Source organism: Mus musculus, chromosome 11 (assembly GCF_000001635.26).
Source record: "Mus musculus strain C57BL/6J chromosome 11, GRCm38.p6 C57BL/6J".
Classification (NCBI taxonomy): Eukaryota; Metazoa; Chordata; class Mammalia; order Rodentia; family Muridae; genus Mus; species Mus musculus.
In genome coordinates this window covers 119522477-119538052 of record NC_000077.6, presented here as the reverse complement: position 1 = coordinate 119538052, position 15576 = coordinate 119522477, and the positions used below count along the sequence as shown (strand labels likewise).

Genomic DNA, 15576 nt, shown 5'->3' with positions numbered 1-15576 from the left:
TGTTGTGAGCTAAGACATGTGACCTCATCTATTAGGGAGGGATGGACTTTGGCCTTGTGTTAGCATTGCTCTGTGCCCCTCTACAGACCCATACCCCCCCTGGGCTGTGGGATGAGAGCTCTGCATCTCTCAGAGGCAGCTGATATAGAGGCAAAGAGACAAAGAGATTTCCAAATTCCCCATATGGCCATACTGGGCCTGGTGTGCTTAGTAACCCAGGTTCAATACCCATGGTCACCCATTCCTGCTGGGTACGTACAGGAACTCGGGGGCCTGGGATTGATTCACATAAAAAGATACATCTGATCTCTTTTGCCATATCCCATGAATGGATGAATTCCATGTGCCCTTCCTTTGAAGTTCCTGGGCCACTTTGTTCTCATATACACAAAATAAAAGATGTGGGTAACTGCGAGTCCTTGATCTAGGGAAAACCGGACATTCCTGACCAAGCTTGGCTCTATGTAGGTATAGAGCTTTGAACACAATGGCCAGGATCCAAGTCCTGGCATTATAGATCCTAGAATGCTTAAGAACATGAGGCCAGGGGCCAGACAAGCCCAAAGCTTAGCTGCCCCCTCCCTGTATGTGCACAGGTACACATTGTGTTTGCAGAAGGGACTGGCTACTCTGGCTACTTGCTGGCCTTTCCAGGGTTTCCTGCCAGTGTCTTTGGTTCCCTGGCCAGGACACAGAAGCCATGGTTTATTTCAGACCACTGAGTAGAAGACTTAGAGGGGGAGTCTGGCCTCATAGCATAGCAGGCAGATAATCCTCCCTGGACCCTCAAGCAGCTCCCGGCCACACACTACACTTCCATCATTAAAGCCTTTTTCTGTTTTTGTTTTCTGAGCCAGGGTTTCTCTGTGTAGCCCTGGCTGTTCTGGGACTCAGCCTGTAGACCAGGATGGCCTCAAACTCAGAATTCTGCCTGTTTCAACCTTCCAACTAATGCTGGCGTTGTAAACTACTCATTCAAAACTACAAACATGTGCTAGTGGCACAGCCCTTTAACCACAGAACTTTATTTACAGCCTTTAATCCCAGGCAGAGGCAGGCAGATCTGAGTTTAAGGCCAGCCTGGTCTACAAAGTAGGACAGCCAGGCCTACCAGTACCAGAGAGACCCTGTCTCAAAAAACCAAAACAAAAAAGCAAAATACAGGCATGATGGCACAGGCCTTGGGAGGCAGAGGCAGCCAAATATCTGAGTTCAAGGCCAGCTTGGTCTACATGAGGAGTTTTAGGCCAACCAGAGCCACATAGTGAGATCTTGTCTTAAAAAACACCAACCCCCCCCCCCCCCACACACACACACACACACAACCTAGAAGGAATCTTACTTAGTTGTCAAACCTGATCCTGGCACACTGGCCAGTGACACCCAGGTCAGAAGAGTAAAAACAGCTCAGGGGAGTGGTGAGCCTTAGCCACAGAGGCCTGTGTACACGACTGGGGAGAGGCTCAGGAACTCAGGGTTCCAGAGAAGAGGGAGTCCCAGGAGTCTCTGGAGTACACCAAGCCGTTTCCTCTTGGACCCTTTTGGAGATGGAGGACTCGCTACTCACTAGTGACAGATTGTGTTAGCTAGACTTCCTTCCAGGGAGATGTAATCCCATCTTCCCCTCCCCCTCCCCCTCCTAAGTTTCAACAACACAGTGAGGCAAGATCCCACTGAGGTTCCCTCTGGGGCCAATGAGTTTGGGGCTTCCTTACAGAACATAGGTGAGGGGTTACTGGAGTGAACGGGCTAGTCCCAAAGGTCACACTGGAAAATCTACCCAGCAAGGATGATGGCTTCCCATAGCCACATGAAAGGGACCCTCCCCCTGGTCTTTCCTGGCCTACGTACTCACCTTAGTTAGGGTTTTACTGCTGTGAACAGACATCGTGACCTAGGTAACTCTTATAAGAATAACATTTAATTGGGGCTGGCTTACAAGTTTAGAGTTCAGCCGATTATCATCAAGGCAGGAACATGGCAGCATCCAGGCAGGCATGGTGTAGGAGGGTTCTACACCTTCATCTGAAGGCTGATAGCAGAAGACTGGCTTCCAGGCAGCTAGGTTGAGGGTCTTAAAGTCCATGCCCACAGTGACTCACTTCCTCCAAAAAAGGCCACACCTACTCCAAAAGGCCACACGTACTCCAACAAGGTCACTCCTCCAAATAGTACCACTCTTTGGGCCAACCACATAGAAACCATCAAAATACTCTAGCCTTTCCCAAGGCTACCTTAGTTAGGGCAGAGTTGTGGGCAACAGGTGGCAGAGAGCCAAGGGATACATAGGTGACAGTCTTGTGACACCTTAGCCCTTCTTTGAGGAGATGTAACAGTCATCAAGTCCTGCTGATGTGATCGTTTGCAAGTGGACACAGCTCATGAGACACATTGCACACAGGGGCTCACTGCAGGTGCACACAGGGGCTCACTGCAGGTGCACACAGGGGCTCACTGCAGGTACACACAGGGGCTCACTGCAGGTGCACACAGGGGCTCACTGCAGGTACACACAGGGGCTCACTGCAGGTGCACACAGGGGCTCACTGCAGGTACACACAGGGGCTCACTGCAGGTGCACACAGGGGCTCACTGCAGGTGCACACAGGGGTTCACTGCAGGGGCAGGAGCTCCAGACAGTTGGTCATGTTGAATTCATAGTCAAGAAGTGAGAGCTGGCCCAGTGGTTAAGAGCTATGGCTGCTCTTGTAGAGGACCCTGGTACAATTCCCAGCCCCCACATCGTGGGTCCCAACCATATATACCTCCAGTTACAGGAGATCTTTATCTTCTTCTGGCCCCAGACAAGACAGCATTGTACACACAACACAACACATCTATACACATAAAATAAAAATAAATCTTAAAGAAGCAGGAAGACGTGAATGCTTATGCCTAGCTCCCTCTTTGATCACAGACTAGGTTCTAGCCTGTATAATATTCCACAGAATGTGTTTTCCTACCTCAGTTTACCCAGATCCCTCACAGGCATGTCCATAAGCCAACCTAACCCACACGATCCCTTGATGAGACTCCCGTCTCAGGTGATTTCAGATTTTGCCAGGTGGATGATTCACACTACCCATGACATCTCTAACTGTAAGTCAGGTCGAGAGAGGCGGTAAGAGGTGTTCAAAGTTGTATGGCTTTTAGTAGAACCAGGACTCCTGATTCCAAGCTCAGTGCTCTCTCCTAACTAGCTGTTGGGACTCATGGTACAGGACTGTGAAGCTAGGGCGAGGAGGCACGTGCCAGGGGCTGACACAACAGGTACCCAAAGCTGGGTTTCTCCCTTGCTTCCCCTCTTCTGCCACACCCCAGCCTTGCTGGGATTCCTGTCACCAGTGCTGTCAGCTTTGGAGGGCTGGGTGCTATCCTCCCTTACCCCGTCCCTCCCAGGACGCTGAAAACTCCCAGAAGCTAAGGGAGTTGGTGCCAGTCAGGGGATGCCCACACTTGGGTGTGGTTTGAACTGGGAGCTTTGGCTTTCAGGGTTGTGTTGTGGAGAGATGGTAATGTGAGGAGGTGGAGCCATGCAATCCTGCAGTGCTCAGGTAAGATGGCGTGTGGGGGGCCTGGCACTCGGCTTCATGCCATAGCAGCCTGGGTGCAGGAGCCCTGGATTGCTTGCTGCCTTGTCTCTTCCCACAGGCAGCTGAGCGGGGAGAGAGATGGAAGATGGGTGCATCCCAGCATGCATCACCTGGAAGAAAGAGGACGTGCACTCCGTTGTCCCTCCATGCTAGACTGCCCCCATACTGCATCCCACACTCTGGTGGTCCCTGCAACCCTGGCTACTGCAAACACTACCCACAGGTACAGGTTGATCTCCTTTGTAGAGCCATCCAGCCCAGCCCCTGGAAATGCCACACAACTCCATCCAAGTTCACCACCTGTGCTGGTTCCGTTTGTTTTGTCAGTTTGACACAAGCTAGAGTCAAATGCCTCTGCCATTTGCTTGATTGCTGGTTGGCTGATGGATGTGGTAGAGCCAGCCAGTTGTGCATGGTGCCACCTCCGAGCCAATGGTTCTGGGTTGTACATGACTGAGCAAGCCTGGATAGCAAGCCAGGAGGTAGGGTTCTTTCAGGACTTGTGCTTTTCAGTCCCTGCCTCCAGGCTCCTGCTTGGCTTTCCCCTGGTGGACAGTAACGGGTGAGTCAAGTTAACCCCTTCCTGCCCAGGCTGCTTTTAATCATAAAATATGTGTTTTTCACGGCAGCGGGCAGCAGACCAGACACCAGCACACGTGTTGCCTCCGGTAGGAGGTCCGAGGAATGTTTCTAACAGGGAACTATTTCAAGATAGAGTCTTAGTCTAGAACCCAGACTGGTTTAGAAGTCACCATGGGGTAATCCTCCTGCCTCAGCTTTATCAAGTACTTGGCTTACAGGCAAGAGACACCAGCTAAGCAGGATTTTATTTGAGAAGGGCTCACTGTGTAGGCCTGGCTGGCTTGGGACATGACTTGTAGACCATACTCACCTACAACTCGCAAAGATCCCCTGCCTCTGCCTCTGCCTCTGCCTCTGCCTCTGCCTCTGCCTCTGCCTCTGCCTCTGCCTCTGCCTCTGCCTCTGCCTCTGCCTCTGCCTCTGCCTCTGCCTCTGCCTCTGCCTCTGCCTCTGCCTCTGCCTCTGCCTCCCAAATGCTGGGAACAAAGGGCCATGTCACCATGCCCAGCAGCAGGGTTCTAAGCATCTAGAAATTCAAGAAGAACCTTTCACCTTCTGGGACTCGCCTAGCCATGTTGGGACATGAACAGTGAGCTCCTTCGTCCTGCCCCTGACTTACAATGGTGGAACAGGGCTGGATGGTGTCTGTGGTCACATGGTTTTCCTTGAAACTCAAGGCTCGGACTCCCCAGGCTACGGCACATCCATGTTCCTCAGAGGGAGGAACCCACCCCAGTAGCCTGTCTTTCCCCATGTTGTCCCTTCCCTGGGAGTCCTGCGACCCTTCCCTAGCCCTGTCCAGAGCCTTCCTTTCAGTCACATTGGTTAATTTGTATGACGGCCAGTGGTAGGCCTAGAAGCTTCTCGGCTTTGATATGGGCAGAAGTGCAAGATGGGCCATGGTGCTGCTCAACCACCCTGGGAAGGCACAGGAGCTGGGCAGCAATGCTCACCATTTATTCATTCTAGGAAAATCACCTCTGCACCTGCCATAGTAGACACCTCAGCTAAGAGCCCGAGTGGGGCTCCCAGGTAGAAAAGTAGCCAGGTTTGAGGCTCAGCTCAGTACCTGGGCCAGATCCAGCATGGAGCAAGTGGAAGCCATTGCAGGGAGGGGGGACAGAGCGCGTGTGCACACTCTGTGCCCATAAGACAGTGCCAGGGAGGCCGTCTGTCCCCTGTTTGATTTCTGTGCTTCTCAATTCAGGCCAAGGTGGGGGGCCATCTGCTCAAGTGGGCACAAAGAAAACATTTTCACTGTGCAGAAAATTGGCTTCGGAAGGGAGCCCGAGCTCAGCACAGAACCAGCAGAGAACAGCCCTGGTGGGTGGAGCTGGGGCTGTGCCTAACAGCGCTGCCCAGGGCAGGGCAGGGGGCAGAAGAGACGAGTGCCCGGAAAGAGGTGTCCTATCCAGGCAGTCTCCAGCATCAAGCCCCTTCCTAGGGGACTTTACATAGAGGGCACACATCAGGGCTCTGTGTGTGTGTGTGTGTGTGTGTGTGTGTGTGTGTGTGTGTGTGTGTGTGTCTGTCTGTCTCTACCTCTCTCTCTGTGGGGTGTGTGTGTGTGCATTTACACACTTGTGTGTGAGTGTGTCAGGATGCAGAGATCAGAGGGGGGTGCCTACTGTCTTCTCCCTCCACAGCTCTCTACTGTCTGACTCATTCTCTTCAGACAGGCCCTTTTACAGATGCAGACATTTACCAAACTAGCAAGCTCAGCCTGTCTCCACTCTCCTATTTTGGGGTCACAGGGACATACGGCCATACCCAGCTTTCATGTGGGTTCTGGGAATTTGATGAGTCCTTGTACTTACATAGCAAGCATGCTTACCCCTGAGCCACATCCCCAGCCCCTCTGTTCACATATAGCACTACACACCACTGAGTGTGTGGACATCAGCTCTCTCCTTTAATCACATGCACCCGGGGGACCAACTTCAGGCTGTCAGTGCCTTTGCCAGCCCAGCCCTCCCTTTTGTGGTGAGTGTAGTATTATTGAGGTGGGTCTCTCTCTGTCTCTCTCTCTCTCATATTGGTCGTGGTAAATAGATAAGAACGTTTACTGTTTTGAGTGTGCACGCAACACTATGCCACAATGCTGAGCCGTCCTTGCTGTTACTTTAGTCAGAGCGTTTGCGTGACTACTCGCAGAGGCTTCGTACCCATTAAGCAAAAGGCTCCGTTCGGCATTCAATCTCAGCCCTGCCTCTCATAAGTGCTGATGTGTGTCTGATGCTGGGGAGGGAACTCAGGGCCTCCACCATTCTAGCCAAATGCTCTACCACTGAGCTACATCTCCAGCTCCATGGTCCAAATCTACCTCTGTCTCCTAGAGTCTGTATGCTGAAGACAGCTCACAAAAGTAGAGGTATAGGCACTTGTCCTCTGAGGACTGACTTTCTCACTAATGGCTTCAGGGTTCCTTGGTTTTGCAGTACAAAGCAGGGTCGCCTTCTGCTGTGAGGCCAAACCGTGTTTTTGACTTTGCCACCCCCATCTATTGATGGATTCTTTGGCTATTGAGAATGATGTAGATAAGGACAGGTGAGGGGGCTGGAGAGATGACTCAGTGGTTAGAATCCTGGCTGCTCTTACAGAGGACCTGGACACCCCCACGGCAACTCACAGCTATCTGTAACTCCAGTTCCAGGACATCTGTTACCATCTTCTAGTCTCTGCTGTCCCCTGCACATTCATGGTACAGAATCTCATCAAAGCTCACTCACATACACATAGCAAATATTTTTAAAAATTTATTAGCCAGGCAGTGGTGGTGCACACCTTTAATCCCAGCTCTCGGGAGGCAGAGAGAGGAAGGCAGATTTCTGAGTTCAAGACCAGTCTGGTCTACAAATTGAGTCTCAGGACAGCCAGGGCTATGCAGAGAAACCCTGTCTCAGAAAAAAAAATTTTATTCCTTTTTGTATTTGTTCTGTTTTTGTTTTTGTTTGTTTGTCTGTTTGTTTGTTTTTTGAGACAGGGTTCTGTGTGTGGCTGAGGCTATCTTGGAACTCACTCTGTAGACCAGGCTGGCCTTGAACTCAGAGATCTGCTTGCCTCTGCCTCCCAAGTGTTGGGATTAAAGGTGTGCATCACCACCACCCAACTTTATTAATGTATTTTATGTGTGTATATTTTGTCTCTGTGTGTCTGTGCACCATGGGCATGCCTGGTGCCTATGAAGAACAGGAGGGGGCGTTAGGGGGCGTTATGCTCCTGGAGCTGAAGTGAGAGGTGGCTATGAACAGCCATACAGGTGCTGGGAATTGAACCCGGGTCCTCTGGAAGAGCAGCCATGCTTTAAACATCTCTCTAGTCCAAGAAATCTAAAAAAAAAAAAAAAAAAAAAAAAAAAAAGATAGATTATTGGCAAACAAGTGCCATTTGACTCTGTGCTGATTCTCTTGGTTACATTTTCAGAGGTAGGATTGTAGGATTACTGGATCATATGACAGTTCTATGTTTAGTTCTTAGGGGCTGCCAAGCCTGGGGTTACAGGTACCTCATACCCAGACTTCATGTGGGTTCTGGGGATTTGAACTTGGGCCCTTATGCTTATATAGCAAGCACTCCTATCCATAAACTCTAGCCCCTACCCTTGAAAAACAAAACCCCTTTTTTTATTACATTTATTTTTGTGTGTATAGTGACAGTGCATGCCACAGAGAGTATGCAGAGGTGGAAGTTATTTCTCTTAAAATTTCTGTATCATGTGGGTCCTGGGATAAATCAGGTTGTCACGCGTCACGGGACAGAGGGGTTCTGGCTCATGCACACCCTCACTTGCCATTCAGGCTTTCGAGATTACAGGTGTGATGGGGTCCCTCCTGTAAGTCTGTTCACATTTCCCTAAAGACCAGTGCCAGCCAGACTCTCTTGTGCATTTTGGCTATTTGTATAGTTTCTTGATGTACAAAGATGAAACAAAATGTGATTATAGTGATTCACTATAGTGTGCCTGGCATCCCTAAAAAAATAAAATAAATAAAAAATATTCAAGTTACTTGTCTTTTTAAAAAAGTTATTTTTATTTGTAACAGAGAGAAAGGGGTTGGGGGAAGGGGAGGGGAGGGGAGGGGAGGGGGGGAGGGGAGGGGGGAGGGGAGGGGAGGGGAGGGGAGGGGGGAGGGGAGGGGGGGAGGGGAGGGGAGGGGAGGTTTTCCAGGAGCTGGATGTTAGCTTCCTGATGTGGTGCTGGGAACTGAATTCAGATTCTCTGGAAGAACAGCGAGTTAGGTGCTGTGCCTTCTCTAGCCAGCAGTTGCCCAGTTTTGAATCCAGTCTTGACGATACCGGGTTTGCTGTACACGACAGAAAAGCATCCACAACCGTGAGCATGTTCCGTGGTCCCGTGGATGGGTCGTCGTCACCCTTGCTCCTGTCCCAAGACACTAGGCAACACGGAGTATTTTGACGATGTCCTGGCTGTATTTTCTCACACTGCCCCTGCTTTTGGTGTCATGTCCAAGAAGTCCGTTGCCTGAGTAGTCTGTGGGTCCCTGCCTCTGCCCTCAGTGTCCTCCACGCCTTCCAGGGGAAGCCGCTTCCCACCGAGCTGGGGTTGGCCAGCAGGGTCTGCCCACCCACGCTGTGAACTCGGTAGGCTGAGGCCCTAGCTGTTTGTTCTCAAAGCAGTCTTTCTGGCTTGAAGATTCTTGGCTCCTGGTTTTGCTCTTCAGAATCGGTTCTCTAAGAATCACAGAATGTCAGCACAGATGCAGAAAGCAGGGAAAAAACACCACAGAAATGCTCCTTGAAAAGAACTGGCTTCTTTGGCACACGATGGGAGCCGTGTAATTCCCGGGCCAGCGCGACTGTTGAGGAAAGCCGGGACTGGGAGGGCTTTGCTGGCTTTCTTGCTTCCAGGGGTCCAGCCTGGGAGGAAAGGTGCCTGCAGAAGAGTGGAGACGTGATTGTTTAAAACAGAGGGACTGTAGCTTGCAAGGTGCCCTGGGAGAGACTAGGCAAGGTGGAGGGTTGGGAGGAAAAGCCTCAGAGGGTCTCAGAAGGAAGACAAGGCACAGCTCGAGTCAGGGCTGCCAATTCCTGCTCCACATTGTCATTTGGGAAGTGACATTATTCTACATCAGGGCACACCTGCTGCCCAGAACAACCACGTGACAGCGTAGTTCGGGTGTGTGGGGAGGTGGACAGTATGGACCAGGCATGAGGACCGCAGTAGCTCCTCCTTCTAGGACATAGGACTTCGACTATGTGTTGACAAGTGTCCTCCCCACATTCACGTCCACTCAGAACCTGTGAATGGGGGTGAAAACAGGATCGAGTGAAGATGAAATTGCATGATCTTGGGGTGGGCCCTAAATTCCACATGGCTGACTTCTGTAAGAGAAGAGATCCAAGCCATGTGTGGTGGCTTACGACTATGGTCTCAGCACTTGGGAGGAACCACACTCAATACTGGCAGAGACAGGCAGGAATGAGAACCAGCCTGGCTGTCAGCAGTCAGGAAGCTTCTGGAACCATGTAGATAAATCCCATGACCAAGCCTGTTGCAGTTCAGGCTAGTCTGTAGCTGAGGTCTTACTAGTAAGGTTGTGTCTCAGGCTGCAGCCCTGGTGAACGTAGGCACCAGGTGCAGGGTGGTCTTCAGGCCCTGCTCCGGCTGGGGGTGTCTGCTAAAGCCTGGCCCACTTTGACCAGACAGACAGAGCTGGGTTCTCTTGCTTTTTTGTCCTCCATGACTGTGTGGCCAGGCTGGTCATTCGACAGTGGGAAGGGGAGATTGCAGGCTGTTGGTTCAAATCTCTAACTGTCCTTTCTCGTCTGCAGCCACATAGGTGTTCAAGTCCCAACTCAGAAAGAATGGGGTTGCTGACAGAGAATATCTAAATGGCTTGGTACAAACAAGAGGCACCGAAGTGTCACCTGGACTCTACAGTGGGAAGATGGAGGCAGGATGTGGAGAGGAAGGAGAAGATGGAGGCAGGATGTGGAGAGGAAGGAGAGGAGGATTTGGTTCAGGGAACAGAGGACTCCACTGAGTGAAGGGGCAGAATGAAGGGCAAGCACTCATGTGTGCATACCCACATGCACGTGCGCACGCGCACACACACACAAACACACACACACACACCCCTACACATAACTAAAAATAACGAAATAAATCTTATAAAAAAAATAAGAGTCCCAAACCAGGGGCTCCTTCCTGGGTTTCCCTATAGAGTGAGACCCAGCTGGGTGCCCCCTTTTGGTTTCTGGTCTTAGGGCAACCCGAGTTCCCCAGGGCACAGAGGCACTGCTGGCACACACTTTTATTGTGACCTAGCAAGGGGAGGCAAGGGGAGAAGGGAGGAGCCATCCACTTGATCTGTGGGTGTCTGTCTTGGTTTGCTTTTCTGTTGCTGTGAGAAACATCAAAAACCACCTGAAGATGGTTTGTTTCACGTTCCAGGGAGAGTCTGCCGTTGAGGGAAGTCAGGGCAGGATCTGAAACAGGATAGAAACAGAAGCAGAAGCCATCAGGAGCTTGTTCACCATCTTGTCCTCCTGGCTTGCTCAGTACCTTTCTCTTTTTGTTTTTTCTTCTTTGGGTTTTCGAGACAGGGTTTCTCTGTATAGCCCTGGCTGTCCTACAACTCACTCTGTAGACCAGGCTGGCTTCGAACTTACAGAGATCTGCCTGCCTCTGCCTCCCGAGTGCTGAGATTAAAGGCGTGCACCACCACTGTCTGGCACAGTTACCATTCTTCTATAATGCCGGTCCGCCTGCCTAGGAAAGGCATTGTCCACAGTAAGCTGGGCCTCCAATCAATCAACAACGAGGGAATGTCCTCACAGACATGGTGGCAGGCCTGGCTGCTACGGACAATCGCTCAACTGAGGATCGCGTTTTCCAGGTGCTTCTTATGTCAGGTTGACAATAAAAACAAGCACACAGCCGGGCTATACAGAGAAACCCTGTCTCAAAAAACCAAAACAAAAAACAAAAACAAACAAACAAACAAACAACCCAAGCGCACTGTAGCAGGGCTCCAGGCATTGGGTCCCACTGTCATGAAGTGGAAATCACCCAGGTATGAGCACACAGACAGAGCAATAAGGTGTGGCTAAACGACAATGGGTGTGGCTAAGGGCAATGGGGTGTGGCTAAGGGACAATGGGTGTGGCTAAGGGACAATGAGGTAGGTCAGAGCACAAGGACCTCACAGAAGCCAAGCCACGAGCAACTGGCCTGGAGATAATACTGTATCTAGACAATGTCACTAGATGCTGACATCAGGTGAGCCCACTCTGAGATCTGTGGGAGTCTCATCTGCACACAGAATGTGAGAACCTCCAAACTGTTCATGGGGTCACTGCTGCTCTGGCATCTGCAGCTTCAGTCCTATCCTCAGTCTCAATAAAAATTAGGACCGTTGATCTTGGTCATCTGGCTTCCTCAAAGTCTCCCAAGTCTGGTTCGAACAGGTCCTTCCTCGCTTCCTCCAGCCGAGACTCCAGGTTCCCACAGTGTGGTGTGCGATTGGCAGCTTGTCCTGCCTCCCCGCCTAAGGCTGGGTGGGATGGACGAGAGAACACCTGCATTTCCTGAACGGTATGGGAAGACACTGGAGGGTTCTCGGCAGAGACGTGGGAAGTGACTTGGGAAGGAGACATTCTGAGGGACAGTACAGGCTCTGTCTGGGGGCGGAGGCATCTGGAAGCAGGGTTCCTGAGGCTGTGGGGTGGGGGCAGGTAAGAACCTCTGAATGTCTAGCCCTCTGAGAAGAATACAAAAGTTGGGCAGGCAGGGCTGTTTGCTTCACTGACTCTACCCAAGGGGCCCCAGGGGGGAGCAATATTAGAAACTTCTGTCACCTGATGCCCACTGAGCAGAGAGCCGCCATGCTCTAGTCTGTAAGACTCTGAGGAAGAACAAGACCACTCCCGACCTGAAAACACCAAATAGCTCCACTTTTCAGACATGGATGGGGGCAGGGAAAAACATAAAGGCTGCTGGGATCGCCAGAAGCCATGTGCTGGAAGGGGACTTCCATGCATTAACTCTGACCTCCATGACACAAGCACCCTCATGTACACACAGGAAATTAAAAATAAAGGCTGGAGAGATGGCTCAGCGGGTAAGAGCACCCACTGCTCTTCCGTAGGTCCTGAGTTCAAATCCCAGCAATCACATGGTGGCTCACAACCACCTGTAATGAGATCTGACACCCTCTTCTGGTACGTCTGTACTTATGTATAATAATAAATAAATCTTTGGGCCAGAGCAAACAGGGCCCAAGCAAGTGGAGTCTACTGGAGAGATAGGGTTTGACCCCAGCAAGTAGAGGTCCTTAAAAAAAAAGTCAATTCTTAACAACCAGATGAAGGCTCACAACTATCTATACAACTACAATGTATACTCATATACATTAAATAAATAAATCCTTTTTGGTTTTTCAAGACAGGGTTTCTCTGTGTGGTCCTGGTTGTCCTGGAACTCACTCTGTAGACCAGGCTGGCCTCCAACTCAGAAATCCACCTGCCTCTGCCTCCCAACTGCTGGGATTAAAGGTGTGTGTCACCAACACATTACTACACTGGGGTTTTCTTTTGTTTTTGCTTTCTTGTAGCACCTAGAACCACCTGCCCAGGAGTTACACCTCCCATAATGGGCTAGGCCCTAGCACATTAATCAATAATCAATAAAATCATCCCCACAGACTTATGATCTAATGGAGGCCATCCCTCAATTAAGGTTTCTTCTTCCCGGATTGCTCCAGCTTGCTTTAAGTTGACAAAAAAATAAAAATAATAAGACAAAACAAAATAAGAAAACCACAACCAGAACACCATGGTTCAATTCCGCACAGGTCAATGGCTTTTATATTTTCAACTGTTTCCTCACGTTTTCTACCCGGAACGTGTGTTAATATGCAACTTAAACCCTATTTTAAACCAAATTCAACACCCTACTGCGAGGCAAAAACTCTGTCCTGGACACATGCACTGTCACTGTCCCTGGAGGGCCCTGGGACGCTGGGCCAGGCTCCCCGGCCTGCGGGGCAAGCTCATAGCCCTTCCCTCCGCCTCAGGCGCTAGGCGGGCTGCCAAAAGCAGGCGCGTGTCGGGGCGCGGCCCTCAAGCGACACCACAAGCAGCGGAGCCGCAGCTGGGACTCGAACGTACGACGCCGCTGCCTCGGCGAGCCAGTTGTCATGGCAACGCGGTGTGCAGAGCGGATCTCAGAGAGGCGGACCCGTCAAGCTGACAGCCTGCTCAGAGTTGGAGCCGAGGGGCGGGACTTCCTGTCTCAGGCCGTCCACTGTGCTGCGCAGGCGCGTCTGGCTCAGGACGGGGTGGGACCCTGGACTCAGCTGGGCACATACCTGGCCATTCTTTCTTTCTTTCTTTCTTTCTTTCTTTCTTTCTTTCTTTCTTTCTTTCTTTCTTTCTTTCTTTCTTTCTTTCTTTCTTTCTTTCTTTCTTTTTTTTTTTTTTTTTTTGTTTTTGAGGCAGGGTTTCTCTGTATAGCCCTGGCTGTCCTGGAACTCACTCTGTAGACCACGCTGGCCTCGAACTCAGAAATCCGCCTGCCTCTGCCTCCCAAGTGTTGGGATAAAAGGCGTGAGCCACCATGCCCAGCAAGACCTGGCCATTCTTGTTCCTCTCTGTGACATCTTGGGCCCTTACCATCCACCTCTGCTTTCTCACCTCCCCGCTCCATCGTGCCTCAGAGACTTAGGCTGCTTATCCCGTGACTCACTTTCAGGACTACCTGGAATCTCTCCTCCTTAGACCACCAATTTAATGCTGTGCACCTCTCCATGTCCCCTGCCATGTTTTTTCTCTGTGGGTCTTCTCGCCATCCAACACAGTTGATAATCTTGACTGTGAAGGCAGTCCATGCACACACTCAGTAAACACAGACTTCCTCTTCCCTGGAAAGAGAGGAGGAGGAGGCTGCTCGAGGCAGCTGGATGAAAGGACTCTGCTCCCATTATGTCAGGAGAGACGTCCCTTGAAGTTCTCTGGAAACGAAAGCCAGTGCCTTGAAGGGCATTCCTGTAGGAGTGCCCAGACGCCTCAAGGAGTCCTCTCCTTCTGTCCTGGGTCAGAATACCTCTGCCTAAAGATGTCAGTTTATCCAGGCAGCCCCTCTCAGGAGAACACACTAAGATACTATACTGACTGGAGGAGACATGGTGTCACCTGGTATGGCAGAGGCCAGATGTATGCCAGGCACAGGAAAGAGGAGGTGGAAACTGTTCCTGGGGCCTCTGGAACTTGTGCTACAGCTCCCCTGGAGCCACTTCTGTGGGTTGCAACTGGCACAGGGCACATTCTGTGACGAGGGGGTTCTGGGCTGTCACATTGTCTTAGTGTTCCAATGCTCTGCAGAGGCAAGGATGACTAAGATAGATCATAAAGGAAAACACTTAATTGAGAGCTTGCTTACAGTTTTAGAGGGTGAGTCCATGACAAGGCGGCAGGCAGTTGGCATGGGGCAGGAGCAGTAGCTGAGAGCTTACGTCCTGATCCACAAACATGGACAAAGAGAACAAGGCTCAGCCTGGTGTGGTCTTTTGAAACCTCAAAGTCCACCCCCAGTGACACACCGCTTCCACAAGACTATACCTCCTAATCCTTCCAAAACAGTTCACCAGCTGGGAATCAAATATTCAAATACGGTCTTCTGGGGCCGCTCTCATTTTAACCACCACATCTCTTGCTCTACATGACTCTGGTTTATTAGACTAGCCTTTTACAAAGGAGGACAAGTGTTCCTGGTCCAGACCACACTGCTAGTAAGTGCAAGATCTGGCTTCAGGGCTGCTTGCTGTGTCTGGAGGATCACATGACCAGGCGGGGAGCCAGACAAGCTTCTGGGACTGCCCAGAATTGTGTCCAAACATCCGGACAAACGGCTTCCCCGTGGGGCTAGGCACTGTGAGGGAAGCTCTTTGCAGGAGTATGGCTTAGGCAGCCAGGGCAACCATATGCTCACTGGCCTCGTGGGCACAGCACGGGCCACACTGGCAGCAGATGCTCCCAAAGGCATTTCTGTCAGGATCGTGATTGGTTTTCTCCTGTCCACCTGCCCCTGCCTCCGTCAATCCTAGAATCTGAGGTCCTTGGGTTATGTCATTATGGGGTCCAGCCCAGTCCTGTGTTCTGGCATGGAGCCTTGTGGCCAGGAATGGACATCTAGCAGGCTTCAGATCCCACAGCCAGGACATCTGTGTGGCACCATGGTGCTGGGTGGTAAGAGGAGCCAGCACCTGGAAAAGGTCACTCTCTGCAGTGGACCCACCAAGTGGTGGAATATCCCCAACATGCTCCAGATGGCATCATCTCTTGCCATCAGTTTCCCAAGGGCCATTCCCACAGCCTTGCCCTGTCAGGGTTTCCTCTCCTCTGTGCTGTATCTTAAGCCAAAGGAGGGAGGAGCTGGCAT

The 15576-nt window shown here is 51.1% G+C and overlaps 1 long non-coding RNA gene across 5 annotated transcripts; it reads right to left on the bottom strand.

Annotated features, from left to right (window-relative positions):
- Positions 1 to 8317: 8317 nt before the first annotated feature.
- Gm39484 lies at positions 8318 to 14880 on the bottom strand. 5 transcript variants are annotated; one of them, XR_880352.1, is made up of 3 exons: positions 13885 to 14880; positions 10564 to 10625; positions 8318 to 9069 (listed from the first exon to the last, which is right to left on the bottom strand). It is a non-coding gene; the product is annotated as a predicted gene, 39484 (long non-coding RNA). The 5 variants fall into 5 exon arrangements; XR_880353.1 differs by lacking the exon at positions 8318 to 9069 and adding an exon at positions 9086 to 9434; XR_003949828.1 differs by lacking the exon at positions 8318 to 9069 and having other exon boundaries at positions 10433 to 10625; positions 13885 to 14059; positions 14331 to 14880.
- Between the last annotated feature and the right edge of the window lie 696 nt (positions 14881 to 15576).